Source organism: Paramormyrops kingsleyae, chromosome 5 (assembly GCF_048594095.1).
Source record: "Paramormyrops kingsleyae isolate MSU_618 chromosome 5, PKINGS_0.4, whole genome shotgun sequence".
Taxonomy (NCBI): Eukaryota; Metazoa; Chordata; class Actinopteri; order Osteoglossiformes; family Mormyridae; genus Paramormyrops; species Paramormyrops kingsleyae.
In genome coordinates, this window is record NC_132801.1 from 40,776,483 (window position 1) to 40,799,812 (window position 23,330).

The 23,330-nt window shown below is 40.6% G+C and overlaps 19 non-coding genes across 19 annotated transcripts; all 19 read left to right on the plus strand.

The window, feature by feature from the left end:
• Positions 1-779: 779 nt before the first annotated feature.
• Positions 780-851, plus strand: trnap-agg (transfer RNA proline (anticodon AGG)). Its single transcript has one exon. It is a non-coding gene; the product is annotated as a tRNA-Pro (tRNA).
• Positions 852-1,878: 1,027 nt separating this feature from the next.
• Positions 1,879-1,950, plus strand: trnap-agg (transfer RNA proline (anticodon AGG)). The gene has a single exon. It is a non-coding gene; the product is annotated as a tRNA-Pro (tRNA).
• A 1,038-nt stretch (positions 1,951-2,988) lies between these two features.
• On the plus strand, positions 2,989-3,060 carry trnap-agg (transfer RNA proline (anticodon AGG)). Its single transcript has one exon. It is a non-coding gene; the product is annotated as a tRNA-Pro (tRNA).
• Positions 3,061-4,087: 1,027 nt separating this feature from the next.
• On the plus strand, positions 4,088-4,159 carry trnap-agg (transfer RNA proline (anticodon AGG)). Its single transcript has one exon. It is a non-coding gene; the product is annotated as a tRNA-Pro (tRNA).
• A 1,027-nt stretch (positions 4,160-5,186) lies between these two features.
• On the plus strand, positions 5,187-5,258 carry trnap-agg (transfer RNA proline (anticodon AGG)). The gene has a single exon. It is a non-coding gene; the product is annotated as a tRNA-Pro (tRNA).
• Positions 5,259-7,396: 2,138 nt separating this feature from the next.
• Positions 7,397-7,468, plus strand: trnap-agg (transfer RNA proline (anticodon AGG)). The gene has a single exon. It is a non-coding gene; the product is annotated as a tRNA-Pro (tRNA).
• A 1,038-nt stretch (positions 7,469-8,506) lies between these two features.
• Positions 8,507-8,578, plus strand: trnap-ggg (transfer RNA proline (anticodon GGG)). Its single transcript has one exon. It is a non-coding gene; the product is annotated as a tRNA-Pro (tRNA).
• Positions 8,579-9,606: 1,028 nt separating this feature from the next.
• Positions 9,607-9,678, plus strand: trnap-agg (transfer RNA proline (anticodon AGG)). Its single transcript has one exon. It is a non-coding gene; the product is annotated as a tRNA-Pro (tRNA).
• A 2,138-nt stretch (positions 9,679-11,816) lies between these two features.
• On the plus strand, positions 11,817-11,888 carry trnap-agg (transfer RNA proline (anticodon AGG)). Its single transcript has one exon. It is a non-coding gene; the product is annotated as a tRNA-Pro (tRNA).
• Positions 11,889-12,916: 1,028 nt separating this feature from the next.
• Positions 12,917-12,988, plus strand: trnap-agg (transfer RNA proline (anticodon AGG)). The gene has a single exon. It is a non-coding gene; the product is annotated as a tRNA-Pro (tRNA).
• A 1,028-nt stretch (positions 12,989-14,016) lies between these two features.
• Positions 14,017-14,088, plus strand: trnap-agg (transfer RNA proline (anticodon AGG)). Its single transcript has one exon. It is a non-coding gene; the product is annotated as a tRNA-Pro (tRNA).
• Positions 14,089-15,116: 1,028 nt separating this feature from the next.
• trnap-agg (transfer RNA proline (anticodon AGG)) lies at positions 15,117-15,188 on the plus strand. The gene has a single exon. It is a non-coding gene; the product is annotated as a tRNA-Pro (tRNA).
• A 1,028-nt stretch (positions 15,189-16,216) lies between these two features.
• trnap-agg (transfer RNA proline (anticodon AGG)) lies at positions 16,217-16,288 on the plus strand. The gene has a single exon. It is a non-coding gene; the product is annotated as a tRNA-Pro (tRNA).
• A 1,028-nt stretch (positions 16,289-17,316) lies between these two features.
• Positions 17,317-17,388, plus strand: trnap-agg (transfer RNA proline (anticodon AGG)). Its single transcript has one exon. It is a non-coding gene; the product is annotated as a tRNA-Pro (tRNA).
• Positions 17,389-18,416: 1,028 nt separating this feature from the next.
• On the plus strand, positions 18,417-18,488 carry trnap-agg (transfer RNA proline (anticodon AGG)). Its single transcript has one exon. It is a non-coding gene; the product is annotated as a tRNA-Pro (tRNA).
• A 1,028-nt stretch (positions 18,489-19,516) lies between these two features.
• Positions 19,517-19,588, plus strand: trnap-agg (transfer RNA proline (anticodon AGG)). Its single transcript has one exon. It is a non-coding gene; the product is annotated as a tRNA-Pro (tRNA).
• Positions 19,589-20,616: 1,028 nt separating this feature from the next.
• On the plus strand, positions 20,617-20,688 carry trnap-agg (transfer RNA proline (anticodon AGG)). The gene has a single exon. It is a non-coding gene; the product is annotated as a tRNA-Pro (tRNA).
• A 1,028-nt stretch (positions 20,689-21,716) lies between these two features.
• Positions 21,717-21,788, plus strand: trnap-agg (transfer RNA proline (anticodon AGG)). Its single transcript has one exon. It is a non-coding gene; the product is annotated as a tRNA-Pro (tRNA).
• A 1,028-nt stretch (positions 21,789-22,816) lies between these two features.
• Positions 22,817-22,888, plus strand: trnap-agg (transfer RNA proline (anticodon AGG)). Its single transcript has one exon. It is a non-coding gene; the product is annotated as a tRNA-Pro (tRNA).
• The last annotated feature ends 442 nt before the right edge of the window (positions 22,889-23,330 follow it).

Sequence of the window (23,330 nt, forward strand, 5' to 3'; positions counted from 1 at the left end):
CTTTTGTTTCACGTCAATTTCCCTTTACATTTGCAAGTGCATTGTCATAGTGATTTCAGCAGACAGATACATATTGGCACAATTTAGCAGACCCACCTTCGGCAATCGATTTTGATCTTCAATGGACATTGACCGTAAAAGAGCAATCTGCTCGAGTCTTTGCAAAACCCTACACCTCAAAGATTAAGCTCAAAAATATTGTGCACACATGCAGAAGGACCTTGTGCAGATGTGGCAAGTAACTTCTGGAAGTGATTGCAATATTCAATGCACATTGATTGTAAATCAGCAATCTCGCAAAACATTTGCAAAACCCGACAGGAAAACGATCAAAGAGAAAACTCTTGTCCTGACGTGTAAAATGCATTCTGCAAACTAATGGGGATCTTCAATACACATCTAGAGTAAAAGAGCAATCTTCTCAAACATTTGTAAAAGTCGATAAGAAAATGATCTATGGACATTGAGCGTAGAACAGCAATGTTCGTCATGGCACTTCAGCTTTACTAGATGTAACATTCCTGTCCTTCTTGCATGACCAAGACTCTATGGAAAACAGCATATCAAAACCCATTAAAGATATAAGGAACTCTGTGTTCCTGCTGTCATTTAAAGCATGATTTTCTGACTGCTATGCTGAAAACGTGGTTGTTTAGGAAGGAATGTACACAACTGTGTACAAAAAGTGAAGGTGAAATTTTCTGTTGCCAAGCAAATTCATGAAATTGAAAAACTCCGATTTTTATCCCACACACCAGGTAGCAGCTGACAGGATGAGGGGCTCGTTGGTCTAGGGGTATGATTCTCGCTTAGGGTGCGAGAGGTCCCGGGTTCAAATCCCGGACGAGCCCATGTGCAGTACGGTTAATAAATGGGGATCCCTTAGTTTGTGTGGTAGACTTTCCCAACCTATCTGCTGTTGCACAGTACCTTATACCACGATAACTAGTGACCAAGAAGGAGATAACCAAAGTCAAAATTCTATGACAATTGATGCTGTGATAGATACTAGTCTAGCTTGTGCTCATTTAACCTCTGCCTGTCACTCCTTCCCTAATAAATGACACAAATGGCATGATTTTCAAGTTCACTCTTTTTGCTTTTTTTCACGTCAATTTCCCTTTACATTTGCAAGTGCATTGTCATAGTGATTTCAGCAGACAGATACATATTGGCACAATTTAGCAGACCCACCTTCGGCAATCGATTTTGATTTTCAATGGACATTGACCGTAAAAGAGCAATCTGCTCGAGTCTTTGCAAAACCCTACACCTCAAAGATTAAGCTCAAAAATATTGTGCACACATGCAGAAGGACCTTGTGCAGATGTGGCAAGTAACTTCTGGAAGTGATTGCAATATTCAATGCACATTGATTGTAAATCAGCAATCTCGCAAAACATTTGCAAAACCCGACAGGAAAACGATCAAAGAGAAAACTCTTGTCCTGACGTGTAAAATGCATTCTGCAAACTGATGGGGATCTTCAATACACATCTAGAGTAAAAGAGCAATCTTCTCAAACATTTGTAAAAGTCGATAAGAAAATGATCTATGGACATTGAGCGTAGAACAGCAATGTTCTTCATGGCACTTCAGCTTTACTAGATGTAACATTCCTGTCCTTCTTGCATGACCAAGATTCTATGGAAAACAGCATATCCAAACCCATCAAAGATAAAAGGAACTGTGTGTTCCTGCTGTCATTTAAAGCATGATTTTCTGACTGCTATGCTGAAAACGTGGTTGTTTAGGAAGGAATGTACATAACTGTGTTCAAAAAGTGCAAGGTGAAATTTTCTGTTGCCAAGCAAATTCATGAAATTGAAAAACTCTGATTTTTATCCCACACACCATGTAGCAGCTGACAGGATGAGGGGCTCGTTGGTCTAGGGGTATGATTCTCGCTTAGGGTGCGAGAGGTCCCGGGTTCAAATCCCGGACGAGCCCATGTGCAGTGCGGTTAATAAATGGGGATCCCTTAGTTTGTGTGGTAGGCTTTCCCAACCTATCTGCTGTTGCACAGTACCTTATACCACGATAACTAGTGACCAAGAAGGAGATAACCAAAGTCAAAATTCTATGACAATTGATGCTGTGATACATACTAGTCTAGCTTGTGCTCATTCAACCTCTGCCTGTCACTCCTTCCCTAATAAATGAGACAAATGGCATGATTTTCAAGTTCACTCTTTTTGCTTTTGTTTCACGTCAATTTCCCTTTACATTTGCAAGTGCATTGTCATAGTGATTTCAGCAGACAGATACATATTGGCACAATTTAGCAGACCCACCTTCGGCAATCGATTTTGATCTTCAATGGACATTGACCGTAAAAGAGCAATCTGCTCGAGTCTTTGCAAAACCCTACACCTCAAAGATTAAGCTCAAACATATTGTGCACACATGCAGAAGGACCTTGTGCAGATGTGGCAAGTAACTTCTGGAAGTGATTGAAATCTTCAATGGACATTGATTGTAAATGAGCAATCTCGCAAAACATTTGCAAAACCCGACAGGAAAACGATCAAAGAGAAAACTCTTGTCCTGACGTGTAAAATGCATTCTGCAAACTGATGGGGATCTCCAATACACATCTAGAGTAAAAGAGCAATCTTCTCAAACATTTGTAAAAGTCGATAAGAAAATGATCTATGGACATTGAGCGTAGAACAGCAATGTTCGTCATGGCACTTCAGCTTTACTAGATGTAACATTCCTGTCCTTCTTGCATGACCAAGACTCTATGGAAAACACCATATCCAAACCCATCAAAACCCATTAAAGATATAAGGAACTCTGTGTTCCTGCTGTCATTTAAAGCATGATTTTCTGACTGCTATGCTGAAAACGTGGTTGTTTAGGAAGGAATGTACACAACTGTGTACAAAAAGTGCAAGGTGAAATTTTCTGTTGCCAAGCAAATTCATGAAATTGAAAAACTCTGATTTTTATCCGACACACCAGGTAGCAGCTGACAGGATGAGGGGCTCGTTGGTCTAGGGGTATGATTTTCGCTTAGGGTGCGAGAGGTCCCGGGTTCAAATCCCGGACGAGCCCATGTGCAGTGCGGTTAATAAATGGGGATCCCTTAGTTTGTGTGGTAGACTTTCCCAACCTATCTGCTGTTGCACAGTACCTTATACCACGATAACTAGTGACCAAGAAGGAGATAACCAAAGTCAAAATTCTATGACAATTGATGCTGTGATAGATACTAGTCTAGCTTGTGCTCATTTAACCTCTGCCTGTCACTCCTTCCCTAATAAATGACACAAATGGCATGATTTTCAAGTTCACTCTTTTTGCTTTTGTTTCACGTCAATTTCCCTTTACATTTGCAAGTGCATTGTCATAGTGATTTCAGCAGACAGATACATATTGGCACAATTTAGCAGACCCACCTTCGGCAATCGATTTTGATCTTCAATGGACATTGACCGTAAAAGAGCAATCTGCTCGAGTCTTTGCAAAACCCTACACCTCAAAGATTAAGCTCAAAAATATTGTGCACACATGCAGAAGGACCTTGTGCAGATGTGGCAAGTAACTTCTGGAAGTGATTGCAATATTCAATGCACATTGATTGTAAATCAGCAATCTCGCAAAACATTTGCAAAACCCGACAGGAAAACGATCAAAGAGAAAACTCTTGTCCTGACGTGTAAAATGCATTCTGCAAACTAATGGGGATCTTCAATACACATCTAGAGTAAAAGAGCAATCTTCTCAAACATTTGTAAAAGTCGATAAGAAAATGATCTATGGACATTGAGCGTAGAACAGCAATGTTCGTCATGGCACTTCAGCTTTACTAGATGTAACATTCCTGTCCTTCTTGCATGACCAAGACTCTATGGAAAACAGCATATCAAAACCCATTAAAGATATAAGGAACTCTGTGTTCCTGCTGTCATTTAAAGCATGATTTTCTGACTGCTATGCTGAAAACGTGGTTGTTTAGGAAGGAATGTACACAACTGTGTACAAAAAGTGAAGGTGAAATTTTCTGTTGCCAAGCAAATTCATGAAATTGAAAAACTCCGATTTTTATCCCACACACCAGGTAGCAGCTGACAGGATGAGGGGCTCGTTGGTCTAGGGGTATGATTCTCGCTTAGGGTGCGAGAGGTCCCGGGTTCAAATCCCGGACGAGCCCATGTGCAGTACGGTTAATAAATGGGGATCCCTTAGTTTGTGTGGTAGACTTTCCCAACCTATCTGCTGTTGCACAGTACCTTATACCACGATAACTAGTGACCAAGAAGGAGATAACCAAAGTCAAAATTCTATGACAATTGATGCTGTGATAGATACTAGTCTAGCTTGTGCTCATTTAACCTCTGCCTGTCACTCCTTCCCTAATAAATGACACAAATGGCATGATTTTCAAGTTCACTCTTTTTGCTTTTTTTCACGTCAATTTCCCTTTACATTTGCAAGTGCATTGTCATAGTGATTTCAGCAGACAGATACATATTGGCACAATTTAGCAGACCCACCTTCGGCAATCGATTTTGATTTTCAATGGACATTGACCGTAAAAGAGCAATCTGCTCGAGTCTTTGCAAAACCCTACACCTCAAAGATTAAGCTCAAAAATATTGTGCACACATGCAGAAGGACCTTGTGCAGATGTGGCAAGTAACTTCTGGAAGTGATTGCAATATTCAATGCACATTGATTGTAAATCAGCAATCTCGCAAAACATTTGCAAAACCCGACAGGAAAACGATCAAAGAGAAAACTCTTGTCCTGACGTGTAAAATGCATTCTGCAAACTGATGGGGATCTTCAATACACATCTAGAGTAAAAGAGCAATCTTCTCAAACATTTGTAAAAGTCGATAAGAAAATGATCTATGGACATTGAGCGTAGAACAGCAATGTTCTTCATGGCACTTCAGCTTTACTAGATGTAACATTCCTGTCCTTCTTGCATGACCAAGATTCTATGGAAAACAGCATATCCAAACCCATCAAAGATAAAAGGAACTGTGTGTTCCTGCTGTCATTTAAAGCATGATTTTCTGACTGCTATGCTGAAAACGTGGTTGTTTAGGAAGGAATGTACATAACTGTGTTCAAAAAGTGCAAGGTGAAATTTTCTGTTGCCAAGCAAATTCATGAAATTGAAAAACTCTGATTTTTATCCCACACACCATGTAGCAGCTGACAGGATGAGGGGCTCGTTGGTCTAGGGGTATGATTCTCGCTTAGGGTGCGAGAGGTCCCGGGTTCAAATCCCGGACGAGCCCATGTGCAGTGCGGTTAATAAATGGGGATCCCTTAGTTTGTGTGGTAGGCTTTCCCAACCTATCTGCTGTTGCACAGTACCTTATACCACGATAACTAGTGACCAAGAAGGAGATAACCAAAGTCAAAATTCTATGACAATTGATGCTGTGATACATACTAGTCTAGCTTGTGCTCATTCAACCTCTGCCTGTCACTCCTTCCCTAATAAATGAGACAAATGGCATGATTTTCAAGTTCACTCTTTTTGCTTTTGTTTCACGTCAATTTCCCTTTACATTTGCAAGTGCATTGTCATAGTGATTTCAGCAGACAGATACATATTGGCACAATTTAGCAGACCCACCTTCGGCAATCGATTATGATCTTCAATGGACATTGACCGTAAAAGAGCAATCTGCTCGAGTCTTTGCAAAACCCTACACCTCAAAGATTAAGCTCAAACATATTGTGCACACATGCAGAAGGACCTTGTGCAGATGTGGCAAGTAACTTCTGGAAGTGATTGAAATCTTCAATGGACATTGATTGTAAATGAGCAATCTCGCAAAACATTTGCAAAACCCGACAGGAAAACGATCAAAGAGAAAACTCTTGTCCTGACGTGTAAAATGCATTCTGCAAACTGATGGGGATCTCCAATACACATCTAGAGTAAAAGAGCAATCTTCTCAAACATTTGTAAAAGTCGATAAGAAAATGATCTATGGACATTGAGCGTAGAACAGCAATGTTCGTCATGGCACTTCAGCTTTACTAGATGTAACATTCCTGTCCTTCTTGCATGACCAAGACTCTATGGAAAACAGCATATCCAAACCCATCAAAACCCATTAAAGATATAAGGAACTCTGTGTTCCTGCTGTCATTTAAAGCATGATTTTCTGACTGCTATGCTGAAAACGTGGTTGTTTAGGAAGGAATGTACACAACTGTGTACAAAAAGTGCAAGGTGAAATTTTCTGTTGCCAAGCAAATTCATGAAATTGAAAAACTCTGATTTTTATCCCACACACCAGGTAGCAGCTGACAGGATGAGGGGCTCGTTGGTCTAGGGGTATGATTCTCGCTTGGGGTGGGAGAGGTCCCGGGTTCAAATCCCGGACAAGCCCATGTGCAGTGCAGTTAATAAATGGGGATCTCTTAGTTTGTGTGGTAGACTTTCCCAACCTTTCTGCTGTTGCACAGCACCTTATACCACAATAACTAGTGACCAAGAAGGAGATAACCATAGTCAAAATTCTATGACAATTGATGCTGTGATAGATACTAGTCTAGCTTGTGCTCATTTAACCTCTGCCTGTCACTCCTTCCCTAATAAATGACACAAATGGCATGATTTTCAAGTTCACTCTTTTTGCTTTTGTTTCACGTCAATTTCCCTTTACATTTGCAAGTGCATTGTCATAGTGATTTCAGCAGACAGATACATATTGGCACAATTTAGCAGACCCACCTTCGGCAATCGATTTTGATCTTCAATGGACATTGACCGTAAAAGAGCAATCTGCTCGAGTCTTTGCAAAACCCTACACCTCAAAGATTAAGCTCAAAAATATTGTGCACACATGCAGAAGGACCTTGTGCAGATGTGGCAAGTAACTTCTGGAAGTGGTTGCAATATTCAATGCACATTGATTGTAAATCAGCAATCTCGCAAAACATTTGCAAAACCCGACAGGAAAACGATCAAAGAGAAAACTCTTGTCCTGACGTGTAAAATGCATTCTGCAAACTGATGGGGATCTTCAATACACATCTAGAGTAAAAGAGCAATCTTCTCAAACATTTGTAAAAGTCGATAAGAAAATGATCTATGGACATTGAGCGTAGAACAGCAATGTTCTTCATGGCACTTCAGCTTTACTAGATGTAACATTCCTGTCCTTCTTGCATGACCAAGATTCTATGGAAAACAGCATATCCAAACCCATCAAAGATAAAAGGAACTGTGTGTTCCTGCTGTCATTTAAAGCATGATTTTCTGACTGCTATGCTGAAAACGTGGTTGTTTAGGAAGGAATGTACATAACTGTGTTCAAAAAGTGCAAGGTGAAATTTTCTGTTGCCAAGCAAATTCATGAAATTGAAAATCTCTGATTTTTATCCCACACACCATGTAGCAGCTGACAGGATGAGGGGCTCGTTGGTCTAGGGGTATGATTCTCGCTTAGGGTGCGAGAGGTCCCGGGTTCAAATCCCGGACGAGCCCATGTGCAGTGCGGTTAATAAATGGGGATCCCTTAGTTTGTGTGGTAGGCTTTCCCAACCTATCTGCTGTTGCACAGTACCTTATACCACGATAACTAGTGACCAAGAAGGAGATAACCAAAGTCAAAATTCTATGACAATTGATGCTGTGATACATACTAGTCTAGCTTGTGCTCATTCAACCTCTGCCTGTCACTCCTTCCCTAATAAATGACACAAATGGCATGATTTTCAAGTTCACTCTTTTTGCTTTTGTTTCACGTCAATTTCCCTTTACATTTGCAAGTGCATTGTCATAGTGATTTCAGCAGACAGATACATATTGGCACAATTTAGCAGACCCACCTTCGGCAATCGATTTTGATCTTCAATGGACATTGACCGTAAAAGTGCAATCTGCTCGAGTCTTTGCAAAGCCCTACACCTCAAAGATTAAGCTCAAACATATTGTGCACACATGCAGAAGGACCTTGTGCAGATGTGGCAAGTAACTTCTGGAAGTGATTGAAATCTTCAATGGACATTGATTGTAAATGAGCAATCTCGCAAAACATTTGCAAAACCCGACAAGAAAACGATCAAAGAGAAAACTCTTGTCCTGACGTGTAAAATGCATTCTACAAACTGATGGGGATCTCCAATACACATCTAGAGTAAAAGAGCAATCTTCTCAAACATTTGTAAAAGTCGATAAGAAAATGATCTATGGACATTGAGCGTAGAACAGCAATGTTCTTCATGGCACTTCAGCTTTACTAGATGTAACATTCCTGTCCTTCTTGCATGACCAAGACTCTATGGAAAACAGCATATCCAAACCCATCAAAACCCATTAAAGATATAAGGAACTCTGTGTTCCTGCTGTCATTTAAAGCATGATTTTCTGACTGCTATGCTGAAAACGTGGTTGTTTAGGAAGGAATGTACACAACTGTGTACAAAAAGTGCAAGGTGAAATTTTCTGTTGCCAAGCAAATTCATGAAATTGAAAAACTCTGATTTTTATCCCACACACCAGGTAGCAGCTGACAGGATGAGGGGCTCGTTGGTCTAGGGGTATGATTCTCGCTTGGGGTGCGAGAGGTCCCGGGTTCAAATCCCGGACGAGCCCATGTGCAGTGCGGTTAATAAATGGGGATCCCTTAGTTTGTGTGGTAGACTTTCCCAACCTTTCTGCTGTTGCACAGCACCTTATACCACAATAACTAGTGACCAAGAAGGAGATAACCATAGTCAAAATTCTATGACAATTGATGCTGTGATAGATACTAGTCTAGCTTGTGCTCATTTAACCTCTGCCTGTCACTCCTTCCCTAATAAATGACACAAATGGCATGATTTTCAAGTTCACTCTTTTTGCTTTTGTTTCACGTCAATTTCCCTTTACATTTGCAAGTGCATTGTCATAGTGATTTCAGCAGACAGATACATATTGGCACAATTTAGCAGACCCACCTTCGGCAATCGATTTTGATCTTCAATGGACATTGACCGTAAAAGAGCAATCTGCTCGAGTCTTTGCAAAACCCTACACCTCAAAGATTAAGCTCAAAAATATTGTGCACACATGCAGAAGGACCTTGTGCAGATGTGGCAAGTAACTTCTGGAAGTGGTTGCAATATTCAATGCACATTGATTGTAAATCAGCAATCTCGCAAAACATTTGCAAAACCCGACAGGAAAACGATCAAAGAGAAAACTCTTGTCCTGACGTGTAAAATGCATTCTGCAAACTGATGGGGATCTTCAATACACATCTAGAGTAAAAGAGCAATCTTCTCAAACATTTGTAAAAGTCGATAAGAAAATGATCTATGGACATTGAGCGTAGAACAGCAATGTTCTTCATGGCACTTCAGCTTTACTAGATGTAACATTCCTGTCCTTCTTGCATGACCAAGATTCTATGGAAAACAGCATATCCAAACCCATCAAAGATAAAAGGAACTGTGTGTTCCTGCTGTCATTTAAAGCATGATTTTCTGACTGCTATGCTGAAAACGTGGTTGTTTAGGAAGGAATGTACATAACTGTGTTCAAAAAGTGCAAGGTGAAATTTTCTGTTGCCAAGCAAATTCATGAAATTGAAAAACTCTGATTTTTATCCCACACACCATGTAGCAGCTGACAGGATGAGGGGCTCGTTGGTCTAGGGGTATGATTCTCGCTTAGGGTGCGAGAGGTCCCGGGTTCAAATCCCGGACGAGCCCATGTGCAGTGCGGTTAATAAATGGGGATCCCTTAGTTTGTGTGGTAGGCTTTCCCAACCTATCTGCTGTTGCACAGTACCTTATACCACGATAACTAGTGACCAAGAAGGAGATAACCAAAGTCAAAATTCTATGACAATTGATGCTGTGATACATACTAGTCTAGCTTGTGCTCATTCAACCTCTGCCTGTCACTCCTTCCCTAATAAATGACACAAATGGCATGATTTTCAAGTTCACTCTTTTTGCTTTTGTTTCACGTCAATTTCCCTTTACATTTGCAAGTGCATTGTCATAGTGATTTCAGCAGACAGATACATATTGGCACAATTTAGCAGACCCACCTTCGGCAATCGATTTTGATCTTCAATGGACATTGACCGTAAAAGTGCAATCTGCTCGAGTCTTTGCAAAGCCCTACACCTCAAAGATTAAGCTCAAACATATTGTGCACACATGCAGAAGGACCTTGTGCAGATGTGGCAAGTAACTTCTGGAAGTGATTGCAATCTTCAATGCACATTGATTGTAAATGAGCAATCTCGCAAAACATTTGCAAAACCCGACAAGAAAACGATCAAAGAGAAAACTCTTGTCCTGACGTGTAAAATGCATTCTACAAACTGATGGGGATCTTCAATACACATCTAGAGTAAAAGAGCAATCTTCTCAAACATTTGTAAAAGTCGATAAGAAAATGATCTATGGACATTGAGCGTAGAACAGCAATGTTCGTCATGGCACTTCAGCTTTACTAGATGTAACATTCCTGTCCTTCTTGCATGACCAAGACTCTATGGAAAACAGCATATCCAAACCCATCAAAACCCATTAAAGATATAAGGAACTCTGTGTTCCTGCTGTCATTTAAAGCATGATTTTCTGACTGCTATGCTGAAAACGTGGTTGTTTAGGAAGGAATGTACACAACTGTGTACAAAAAGTGCAAGGTGAAATTTTCTGTTGCCAAGCAAATTCATGAAATTGAAAAACTCTGATTTTTATCCCACACACCAGGTAGCAGCTGACAGGATGAGGGGCTCGTTGGTCTAGGGGTATGATTCTCGCTTGGGGTGGGAGAGGTCCCGGGTTCAAATCCCGGACAAGCCCATGTGCAGTGCGGTTAATAAATGGGGATCCCTTAGTTTGTGTGGTAGACTTTCCCAACCTTTCTGCTGTTGCACAGCACCTTATACCACAATAACTAGTGACCAAGAAGGAGATAACCATAGTCAAAATTCTATGACAATTGATGCTGTGATAGATACTAGTCTAGCTTGTGCTCATTTAACCTCTGCCTCTCACTCCTTCCCTAATAAATGACACAAATGGCATGATTTTCAAGTTCACTCTTTTTGCTTTTGTTTCACGTCAATTTCCCTTTACATTTGCAAGTGCATTGTCATAGTGATTTCAGCAGACAGATACATATTGGCACAATTTAGCAGACCCACCTTCGGCAATCGATTTTGATCTTCAATGGACATTGACCGTAAAAGAGCAATCTGCTCGAGTCTTTGCAAAACCCTACACCTCAAAGATTAAGCTCAAAAATATTGTGCACACATGCAGAAGGACCTTGTGCAGATGTGGCAAGTAACTTCTGGAAGTGGTTGCAATATTCAATGCACATTGATTGTAAATCAGCAATCTCGCAAAACATTTGCAAAACCCGACAGGAAAACGATCAAAGAGAAAACTCTTGTCCTGACGTGTAAAATGCATTCTGCAAACTGATGGGGATCTTCAATACACATCTAGAGTAAAAGAGCAATCTTCTCAAACATTTGTAAAAGTCGATAAGAAAATGATCTATGGACATTGAGCGTAGAACAGCAATGTTCTTCATGGCACTTCAGCTTTACTAGATGTAACATTCCTGTCCTTCTTGCATGACCAAGATTCTATGGAAAACAGCATATCCAAACCCATCAAAGATAAAAGGAACTGTGTGTTCCTGCTGTCATTTAAAGCATGATTTTCTGACTGCTATGCTGAAAACGTGGTTGTTTAGGAAGGAATGTACATAACTGTGTTCAAAAAGTGCAAGGTGAAATTTTCTGTTGCCAAGCAAATTCATGAAATTGAAAAACTCTGATTTTTATCCCACACACCATGTAGCAGCTGACAGGATGAGGGGCTCGTTGGTCTAGGGGTATGATTCTCGCTTAGGGTGCGAGAGGTCCCGGGTTCAAATCCCGGACGAGCCCATGTGCAGTGCGGTTAATAAATGGGGATCCCTTAGTTTGTGTGGTAGGCTTTCCCAACCTATCTGCTGTTGCACAGTACCTTATACCACGATAACTAGTGACCAAGAAGGAGATAACCAAAGTCAAAATTCTATGACAATTGATGCTGTGATACATACTAGTCTAGCTTGTGCTCATTTAACCTCTGCCTGTCACTCCTTCCCTAATAAATGACACAAATGGCATGATTTTCAAGTTCACTCTTTTTGCTTTTGTTTCACGTCAATTTCCCTTTACATTTGCAAGTGCATTGTCATAGTGATTTCAGCAGACAGATACATATTGGCACAATTTAGCAGACCTACCTTCGGCAATCGATTTTGATCTTCAATGGACATTGACCGTAAAAGAGCAATCTGCTCGAGTCTTTGCAAAACCCTACACCTCAAAGATTAAGCTCAAACATATTGTGCACACATGCAGAAGGACCTTGTGCAGATGTGGCAAGTAACTTCTGGAAGTGATGGCAATCTTCAATGGACATTGATTGTAAATGAGCAATCTCGCAAAACATTTGCAAAACCCGACAGGAAAACGATCAAAGAGAAAACTCTTGTCCTGACGTGTAAAATGCATTCTGCAAACTGATGGGGATCTCCAATACACATTTAGAGTAAAAGAGCAATCTTCTCAAACATTTGTAAAAGTCGATAAGAAAATGATCTATGGACATTGAGCGTAGAACAGCAATGTTCGTCATGGCACTTCAGCTTTACTAGATGTAACATTCCTGTCCTTCTTGCATGACCAAGACTCTATGGAAAACAGCATATCAAAACCCATTAAAGATATAAGGAACTCTGTGTTCCTGCTGTCATTTAAAGCATGATTTTCTGACTGCTATGCTGAAAACGTGGTTGTTTAGGAAGGAATGTACACAACTGTGTACAAAAAGTGCAAGGTGAAATTTTCTGTTGCCAAGCAAATTCATGAAATTGAAAAACTCTGATTTTTATCCCACACACCAGGTAGCAGCTGACAGGATGAGGGGCTCGTTGGTCTAGGGGTATGATTCTCGCTTAGGGTGCGAGAGGTCCCGGGTTCAAATCCCGGACGAGCCCATGTGCAGTGCGGTTAATAAATGGGGATCCCTTAGTTTGTGTGGTAGGCTTTCCCAACCTATCTGCTGTTGCACAGTACCTTATACCACGATAACTAGTGACCAAGAAGGAGATAACCAAAGTCAAAATTCTATGACAATTGATGCTGTGATACATACTAGTCTAGCTTGTGCTCATTTAACCTCTGCCTGTCACTCCTTCCCTAATAAATGACACAAATGGCATGATTTTCAAGTTCACTCTTTTTGCTTTTGTTTCACGTCAATTTCCCTTTACATTTGCAAGTGCATTGTCATAGTGATTTCAGCAGACAGATACATATTGGCACAATTTAGCAGACCCACCTTCGGCAATCGATTTTGATCTTCAATGGACATTGACCGTAAAAGAGCAATCTGCTCGAGTCTTTGCAAAACCCTACACCTCAAAGATTAAGCTCAAACATATTGTGCACACATGCAGAAGGACCTTGTGCAGATGTGGCAAGTAACTTCTGGAAGTGATGGCAATCTTCAATGGACATTGATTGTAAATGAGCAATCTCGCAAAACATTTGCAAAACCCGACAGGAAAACGATCAAAGAGAAAACTCTTGTCCTGACGTGTAAAATGCATTCTGCAAACTGATGGGGATCTCCAATACACATTTAGAGTAAAAGAGCAATCTTCTCAAACATTTGTAAAAGTCGATAAGAAAATGATCTATGGACATTGAGCGTAGAACAGCAATGTTCGTCATGGCACTTCAGCTTTACTAGATGTAACATTCCTGTCCTTCTTGCATGACCAAGACTCTATGGAAAACAGCATATCAAAACCCATTAAAGATATAAGGAACTCTGTGTTCCTGCTGTCATTTAAAGCATGATTTTCTGACTGCTATGCTGAAAACGTGGTTGTTTAGGAAGGAATGTACACAACTGTGTACAAAAAGTGCAAGGTGAAATTTTCTGTTGCCAAGCAAATTCATGAAATTGAAAAACTCCGATTTTTATCCCACACACCAGGTAGCAGCTGACAGGATGAGGGGCTCGTTGGTCTAGGGGTATGATTCTCGCTTAGGGTGCGAGATGTCCCGGGTTCAAATCCCGGACGAGCCCATGTGCAGTACGGTTAATAAATGGGGATCCCTTAGTTTGTGTGGTAGACTTTCCCAACCTATCTGCTGTTGCACAGTACCTTATACCACGATAACTAGTGACCAAGAAGGAGATAACCAAAGTCAAAATTCTATGACAATTGATGCTGTGATAGATACTAGTCTAGCTTGTGCTCATTTAACCTCTGCCTGTCACTCCTTCCCTAATAAATGACACAAATGGCATGATTTTCAAGTTCACTCTTTTTGCTTTTGTTTCACGTCAATTTCCCTTTACATTTGCAAGTGCATTGTCATAGTGATTTCAGCAGACAGATACATATTGGCACAATTTAGCAGACCCACCTTCGGCAATCGATTTTGATTTTCAATGGACATTGACCGTAAAAGAGCAATCTGCTCGAGTCTTTGCAAAACCCTACACCTCAAAGATTAAGCTCAAAAATATTGTGCACACATGCAGAAGGACCTTGTGCAGATGTGGCAAGTAACTTCTGGAAGTGATTGCAATATTCAATGCACATTGATTGTAAATCAGCAATCTCGCAAAACATTTGCAAAACCCGACAGGAAAACGATCAAAGAGAAAACTCTTGTCCTGACGTGTAAAATGCATTCTGCAAACTGATGGGGATCTTCAATACACATCTAGAGTAAAAGAGCAATCTTCTCAAACATTTGTAAAAGTCGATAAGAAAATGATCTATGGACATTGAGCGTAGAACAGCAATGTTCTTCATGGCACTTCAGCTTTACTAGATGTAACATTCCTGTCCTTCTTGCATGACCAAGATTCTATGGAAAACAGCATATCCAAACCCATCAAAGATAAAAGGAACTGTGTGTTCCTGCTGTCATTTAAAGCATGATTTTCTGACTGCTATGCTGAAAACGTGGTTGTTTAGGAAGGAATGTACATAACTGTGTTCAAAAAGTGCAAGGTGAAATTTTCTGTTGCCAAGCAAATTCATGAAATTGAAAAACTCTGATTTTTATCCCACACACCATGTAGCAGCTGACAGGATGAGGGGCTCGTTGGTCTAGGGGTATGATTCTCGCTTAGGGTGCGAGAGGTCCCGGGTTCAAATCCCGGACGAGCCCATGTGCAGTGCGGTTAATAAATGGGGATCCCTTAGTTTGTGTGGTAGACTTTCCCAACCTTTCTGCTGTTGCACAGCACCTTATACCACAATAACTAGTGACCAAGAAGGAGATAACCATAGTCAAAATTCTATGACAATTGATGCTGTGATAGATACTAGTCTAGCTTGTGCTCATTTAACCTCTGCCTGTCACTCCTTCCCTAATAAATGACACAAATGGCATGATTTTCAAGTTCACTCTTTTTGCTTTTGTTTCACGTCAATTTCCCTTTACATTTGCAAGTGCATTGTCATAGTGATTTCAGCAGACAGATACATATTGGCACAATTTAGCAGACCCACCTTCGGCAATCGATTTTGATCTTCAATGGACATTGACCGTAAAAGAGCAATCTGCTCGAGTCTTTGCAAAACCCTACACCTCAAAGATTAAGCTCAAAAATATTGTGCACACATGCAGAAGGACCTTGTGCAGATGTGGCAAGTAACTTCTGGAAGTGGTTGCAATATTCAATGCACATTGATTGTAAATCAGCAATCTCGCAAAACATTTGCAAAACCCGACAGGAAAACGATCAAAGAGAAAACTCTTGTCCTGACGTGTAAAATGCATTCTGCAAACTGATGGGGATCTTCAATACACATCTAGAGTAAAAGAGCAATCTTCTCAAACATTTGTAAAAGTCGATAAGAAAATGATCTATGGACATTGAGCGTAGAACAGCAATGTTCTTCATGGCACTTCAGCTTTACTAGATGTAACATTCCTGTCCTTCTTGCATGACCAAGATTCTATGGAAAACAGCATATCCAAACCCATCAAAGATAAAAGGAACTGTGTGTTCCTGCTGTCATTTAAAGCATGATTTTCTGACTGCTATGCTGAAAACGTGGTTGTTTAGGAAGGAATGTACATAACTGTGTTCAAAAAGTGCAAGGTGAAATTTTCTGTTGCCAAGCAAATTCATGAAATTGAAAAACTCTGATTTTTATCCCACACACCATGTAGCAGCTGACAGGATGAGGGGCTCGTTGGTCTAGGGGTATGATTCTCGCTTAGGGTGCGAGAGGTCCCGGGTTCAAATCCCGGACGAGCCCATGTGCAGTGCGGTTAATAAATGGGGATCCCTTAGTTTGTGTGGTAGGCTTTCCCAACCTATCTGCTGTTGCACAGTACCTTATACCACGATAACTAGTGACCAAGAAGGAGAAAACCAAAGTCAAAATTCGATGACAATTGATGCTGTGATACATACTAGTCTAGCTTGTGCTCATTTAACCTCTGCCTGTCACTCCTTCCCTAATAAATGACACAAATGGCATGATTTTCAAGTTCACTCTTTTTGCTTTTGTTTCACGTCAATTTCCCTTTACATTTGCAAGTGCATTGTCATAGTGATTTCAGCAGACAGATACATATTGGCACAATTTAGCAGACCCACCTTCGGCAATCGATTTTGATCTTCAATGGACATTGACCGTAAAAGAGCAATCTGCTCGAGTCTTTGCAAAACCCTACACCTCAAAGATTAAGCTCAAACATATTGTGCACACATGCAGAAGGACCTTGTGCAGATGTGGCAAGTAACTTCTGGAAGTGATGGCAATCTTCAATGGACATTGATTGTAAATGAGCAATCTCGCAAAACATTTGCAAAACCCGACAGGAAAACGATCAAAGAGAAAACTCTTGTCCTGACGTGTAAAATGCATTCTGCAAACTGATGGGGATCTCCAATACACATTTAGAGTAAAAGAGCAATCTTCTCAAACATTTGTAAAAGTCGATAAGAAAATGATCTATGGACATTGAGCGTAGAACAGCAATGTTCGTCATGGCACTTCAGCTTTACTAGATGTAACATTCCTGTCCTTCTTGCATGACCAAGACTCTATGGAAAACAGCATATCAAAACCCATTAAAGATATAAGGAACTCTGTGTTCCTGCTGTCATTTAAAGCATGATTTTCTGACTGCTATGCTGAAAACGTGGTTGTTTAGGAAGGAATGTACACAACTGTGTACAAAAAGTGCAAGGTGAAATTTTCTGTTGCCAAGCAAATTCATGAAATTGAAAAACTCTGATTTTTATCCCACACACCAGGTAGCAGCTGACAGGATGAGGGGCTCGTTGGTCTAGGGGTATGATTCTCGCTTAGGGTGCGAGAGGTCCCGGGTTCAAATCCCGGACGAGCCCATGTGCAGTGCGGTTAATAAATGGGGATCCCTTAGTTTGTGTGGTAGGCTTTCCCAACCTATCTGCTGTTGCACAGTACCTTATACCACGATAACTAGTGACCAAGAAGGAGATAACCAAAGTCAAAATTCTATGACAATTGATGCTGTGATACATACTAGTCTAGCTTGTGCTCATTTAACCTCTGCCTGTCACTCCTTCCCTAATAAATGACACAAATGGCATGATTTTCAAGTTCACTCTTTTTGCTTTTGTTTCACGTCAATTTCCCTTTACATTTGCAAGTGCATTGTCATAGTGATTTCAGCAGACAGATACATATTGGCACAATTTAGCAGACCCACCTTCGGCAATCGATTTTGATCTTCAATGGACATTGACCGTAAAAGAGCAATCTGCTCGAGTCTTTGCAAAACCCTACACCTCAAAGATTAAGCTCAAACATATTGTGCACACATGCAGAAGGACCTTGTGCAGATGTGGCAAGTAACTTCTGGAAGTGATGGCAATCTTCAATGGACATTGATTGTAAATGAGCAATCTCGCAAAACATTTGCAAAACCCGACAGGAAAACGATCAAAGAGAAAACTCTTGTCCTGACGTGTAAAATGCATTCTGCAAACTGATGGGGATCTCCAATACACATTTAGAGTAAAAGAGCAATCTTCTCAAACATTTGTAAAAGTCGATAAGAAAATGATCTATGGACATTGAGCATAGAACAGCAATGTTCGTCATGGCACTTCAGCTTTACTAGATGTAACATTCCTGTCCTTCTTGCATGACCAAGACTCTATGGAAAACAGCATATCAAAACCCATTAAAGATATAAGGAACTCTGTGTTCCTGCTGTCATTTAAAGCATGATTTTCTGACTGCTATGCTGAAAACGTGGTTGTTTAGGAAGGAATGTACACAACTGTGTACAAAAAGTGCAAGGTGAAATTTTCTGTTGCCAAGCAAATTCATGAAATTGAAAAACTCTGATTTTTATCCCACACACCAGGTAGCAGCTGACAGGATGAGGGGCTCGTTGGTCTAGGGGTATGATTCTCGCTTAGGGTGCGAGAGGTCCCGGGTTCAAATCCCGGACGAGCCCATGTGCAGTGCGGTTAATAAATGGGGATCCCTTAGTTTGTGTGGTAGACTTTCCCAACCTATCTGCTGTTGCACAGTACCTTATATCACGATATCTAGTGACCAAGAAGGAGATAACCAAAGTCAAAATTCTATGACAATTGATGCTGTGATAGATACTAGTCTAGCTTGTGCTCATTTAACCTCTGCCTGTCACTCCTTCCCTAATAAATGACACAAATGGCATGATTTTCAAGTTCACTCTTTTTGCTTTTGTTTCACGTCAATTTCCCTTTACATTTGCAAGTGCATTGTCATAGTGATTTCAGCAGACAGATACATATTGGCACAATTTAGCAGACCCACCTTCGGCAATCGATTTTGATTTTCAATGGACATTGACCGTAAAAGAGCAATCTGCTCGAGTCTTTGCAAAACCCTACACCTCAAAGATTAAGCTCAAAAATATTGTGCACACATGCAGAAGGACCTTGTGCAGATGTGGCAAGTAACTTCTGGAAGTGATTGCAATATTCAATGCACATTGATTGTAAATCAGCAATCTCGCAAAACATTTGCAAAACCCGACAGGAAAACGATCAAAGAGAAAACTCTTGTCCTGACGTGTAAAATGCATTCTGCAAACTGATGGGGATCTTCAATACACATCTAGAGTAAAAGAGCAATCTTCTCAAACATTTGTAAAAGTCGATAAGAAAATGATCTATGGACATTGAGCGTAGAACAGCAATGTTCTTCATGGCACTTCAGCTTTACTAGATGTAACATTCCTGTCCTTCTTGCATGACCAAGATTCTATGGAAAACAGCATATCCAAACCCATCAAAGATAAAAGGAACTGTGTGTTCCTGCTGTCATTTAAAGCATGATTTTCTGACTGCTATGCTGAAAACGTGGTTGTTTAGGAAGGAATGTACATAACTGTGTTCAAAAAGTGCAAGGTGAAATTTTCTGTTGCCAAGCAAATTCATGAAATTGAAAAACTCTGATTTTTATCCCACACACCATGTAGCAGCTGACAGGATGAGGGGCTCGTTGGTCTAGGGGTATGATTCTCGCTTAGGGTGCGAGAGGTCCCGGGTTCAAATCCCGGACGAGCCCATGTGCAGTGCGGTTAATAAATGGGGATCCCTTAGTTTGTGTGGTAGACTTTCCCAACCTTTCTGCTGTTGCACAGCACCTTATACCACAATAACTAGTGACCAAGAAGGAGATAACCATAGTCAAAATTCTATGACAATTGATGCTGTGATAGATACTAGTCTAGCTTGTGCTCATTTAACCTCTGCCTGTCACTCCTTCCCTAATAAATGACACAAATGGCATGATTTTCAAGTTCACTCTTTTTGCTTTTGTTTCACGTCAATTTCCCTTTACATTTGCAAGTGCATTGTCATAGTGATTTCAGCAGACAGATACATATTGGCACAATTTAGCAGACCCACCTTCGGCAATCGATTTTGATCTTCAATGGACATTGACCGTAAAAGAGCAATCTGCTCGAGTCTTTGCAAAACCCTACACCTCAAAGATTAAGCTCAAAAATATTGTGCACACATGCAGAAGGACCTTGTGCAGATGTGGCAAGTAACTTCTGGAAGTGGTTGCAATATTCAATGCACATTGATTGTAAATCAGCAATCTCGCAAAACATTTGCAAAACCCGACAGGAAAACGATCAAAGAGAAAACTCTTGTCCTGACGTGTAAAATGCATTCTGCAAACTGATGGGGATCTTCAATACACATCTAGAGTAAAAGAGCAATCTTCTCAAACATTTGTAAAAGTCGATAAGAAAATGATCTATGGACATTGAGCGTAGAACAGCAATGTTCTTCATGGCACTTCAGCTTTACTAGATGTAACATTCCTGTCCTTCTTGCATGACCAAGATTCTATGGAAAACAGCATATCCAAACCCATCAAAGATAAAAGGAACTGTGTGTTCCTGCTGTCATTTAAAGCATGATTTTCTGACTGCTATGCTGAAAACGTGGTTGTTTAGGAAGGAATGTACATAACTGTGTTCAAAAAGTGCAAGGTGAAATTTTCTGTTGCCAAGCAAATTCATGAAATTGAAAAACTCTGATTTTTATCCCACACACCATGTAGCAGCTGACAGGATGAGGGGCTCGTTGGTCTAGGGGTATGATTCTCGCTTAGGGTGCGAGAGGTCCCGGGTTCAAATCCCGGACGAGCCCATGTGCAGTGCGGTTAATAAATGGGGATCCCTTAGTTTGTGTGGTAGGCTTTCCCAACCTATCTGCTGTTGCACAGTACCTTATACCACGATAACTAGTGACCAAGAAGGAGAAAACCAAAGTCAAAATTCGATGACAATTGATGCTGTGATACATACTAGTCTAGCTTGTGCTCATTTAACCTCTGCCTGTCACTCCTTCCCTAATAAATGACACAAATGGCATGATTTTCAAGTTCACTCTTTTTGCTTTTGTTTCACGTCAATTTCCCTTTACATTTGCAAGTGCATTGTCATAGTGATTTCAGCAGACAGATACATATTGGCACAATTTAGCAGACCCACCTTCGGCAATCGATTTTGATCTTCAATGGACATTGACCGTAAAAGAGCAATCTGCTCGAGTCTTTGCAAAACCCTACACCTCAAAGATTAAGCTCAAACATATTGTGCACACATGCAGAAGGACCTTGTGCAGATGTGGCAAGTAACTTCTGGAAGTGATGGCAATCTTCAATGGACATTGATTGTAAATGAGCAATCTCGCAAAACATTTGCAAAACCCGACAGGAAAACGATCAAAGAGAAAACTCTTGTCCTGACGTGTAAAATGCATTCTGCAAACTGATGGGGATCTCCAATACACATTTAGAGTAAAAGAGCAATCTTCTCAAACATTTGTAAAAGTCGATAAGAAAATGATCTATGGACATTGAGCGTAGAACAGCAATGTTCGTCATGGCACTTCAGCTTTACTAGATGTAACATTCCTGTCCTTCTTGCATGACCAAGACTCTATGGAAAACAGCATATCAAAACCCATTAAAGATATAAGGAACTCTGTGTTCCTGCTGTCATTTAAAGCATGATTTTCTGACTGCTATGCTGAAAACGTGGTTGTTTAGGAAGGAATGTACACAACTGTGTACAAAAAGTGCAAGGTGAAATTTTCTGTTGCCAAGCAAATTCATGAAATTGAAAAACTCTGATTTTTATCCCACACACCAGGTAGCAGCTGACAGGATGAGGGGCTCGTTGGTCTAGGGGTATGATTCTCGCTTAGGGTGCGAGAGGTCCCGGGTTCAAATCCCGGACGAGCCCATGTGCAGTGCGGTTAATAAATGGGGATCCCTTAGTTTGTGTGGTAGGCTTTCCCAACCTATCTGCTGTTGCACAGTACCTTATACCACGATAACTAGTGACCAAGAAGGAGATAACCAAAGTCAAAATTCTATGACAATTGATGCTGTGATACATACTAGTCTAGCTTGTGCTCATTTAACCTCTGCCTGTCACTCCTTCCCTAATAAATGACACAAATGGCATGATTTTCAAGTTCACTCTTTTTGCTTTTGTTTCACGTCAATTTCCCTTTACATTTGCAAGTGCATTGTCATAGTGATTTCAGCAGACAGATACATATTGGCACAATTTAGCAGACCCACCTTCGGCAATCGATTTTGATCTTCAATGGACATTGACCGTAAAAGAGCAATCTGCTCGAGTCTTTGCAAAACCCTACACCTCAAAGATTAAGCTCAAACATATTGTGCACACATGCAGAAGGACCTTGTGCAGATGTGGCAAGTAACTTCTGGAAGTGATGGCAATCTTCAATGGACATTGATTGTAAATGAGCAATCTCGCAAAACATTTGCAAAACCCGACAGGAAAACGATCAAAGAGAAAACTCTTGTCCTGACGTGTAAAATGCATTCTGCAAACTGATGGGGATCTCCAATACACATTTAGAGTAAAAGAGCAATCTTCTCAAACATTTGTAAAAGTCGATAAGAAAATGATCTATGGACATTGAGCATAGAACAGCAATGTTCGTCATGGCACTTCAGCTTTACTAGATGTAACATTCCTGTCCTTCTTGCATGACCAAGACTCTATGGAAAACAGCATATCAAAACCCATTAAAGATATAAGGAACTCTGTGTTCCTGCTGTCATTTAAAGCATGATTTTCTGACTGCTATGCTGAAAACGTGGTTGTTTAGGAAGGAATGTACACAACTGTGTACAAAAAGTGCAAGGTGAAATTTTCTGTTGCCAAGCAAATTCATGAAATTGAAAAACTCTGATTTTTATCCCACACACCAGGTAGCAGCTGACAGGATGAGGGGCTCGTTGGTCTAGGGGTATGATTCTCGCTTAGGGTGCGAGAGGTCCCGGGTTCAAATCCCGGACGAGCCCATGTGCAGTGCGGTTAATAAATGGGGATCCCTTAGTTTGTGTGGTAGACTTTCCCAACCTATCTGCTGTTGCACAGTACCTTATATCACGATATCTAGTGACCAAGAAGGAGATAACCAAAGTCAAAATTCTATGACAATTGATGCTGTGATAGATACTAGTCTAGCTTGTGCTCATTTAACCTCTGCCTGTCACTCCTTCCCTAATAAATGAGACAAATGGCATGATTTTCAAGTTCACTCTTTTTGCTTTTGTTTCACGTCAATTTCCCTTTACATTTGCAAGTGCATTGTCATAGTGATTTCAGCAGACAGATACATATTGGCACAATTTAGCAGACCCACCTTCGGCAATCGATTTTGATCTTCAATGGACATTGACCGTAAAAGTGCAATCTGCTCGAGTCTTTGCAAAGCCCTACACCTCAAAGATTAAGCTCAAA